The sequence below is a fragment of the Ostrinia nubilalis genome, chromosome 10, assembly GCF_963855985.1.
Source record: "Ostrinia nubilalis chromosome 10, ilOstNubi1.1, whole genome shotgun sequence".
NCBI classification, from domain to species: Eukaryota; Metazoa; Arthropoda; class Insecta; order Lepidoptera; family Crambidae; genus Ostrinia; species Ostrinia nubilalis.
Genome location: NC_087097.1, coordinates 12716892 through 12717656, shown reverse-complemented (window position 1 = coordinate 12717656; position 765 = coordinate 12716892).

Genomic DNA, 765 nt, shown 5'->3' with positions numbered 1-765 from the left:
TGCTATGGCAACGGCATTAACGATGACAGACGTCGAAACTTTGCGCGCGAAAAAAAAATTTAATTTTGTAAAAAGTTTTGTTGCATTTTCATACTAACTATTATGACACTGGCAGGCACAGTGAGTATTAAAACTTCAATCGTATTCTTTTGTTTTTATTATAAAACCAATTCCTAATTTTCACTCGAGTGATCGTTAATTAATTTATAAAAAATTAGCACTTACTTATTTCAGTTTCAGTAAAGGTTTTAATCTGATTTTCATCGAAGTCATAAGCAAAATCATCATCAAGAAGCATCTAATGATTCAACGACCTATAAAACATTTCTGTTTTCGGTTGATAAATTAATTATAATGAAGTTAGCATCATTAACATGATATCAAAATAAGACTTCGCAACATGTTTATCGAAAATTGCGTGCAAACCAAATGTAATCAAATTGCAAGCCCCGAAACATTATTTCAGCAAATGACTCCCCACCTGTTGCCATGGTGGGAATTTATTAGTTTGTTCAATGCACGCGTTGCCGTCGGGAAACTCCGCACTGATAATAAAATTGGTTGATTTCAGGTAAGATCTTTAAATTTTTTATGAGTTTCTGTTTAGTTCTCTGTCTCTTCTGTGTTGTTGAAAAGTTAATTAGTCTGAAACTTATAATTAGAAAATACTGTCCAGATAATAAGGTAATGTTTGGTACCTATTAGTTTTCTATACCTGCCATTCCTGCCAACCACTTAGTAGACGGTAGGCTGATAAAAATCATT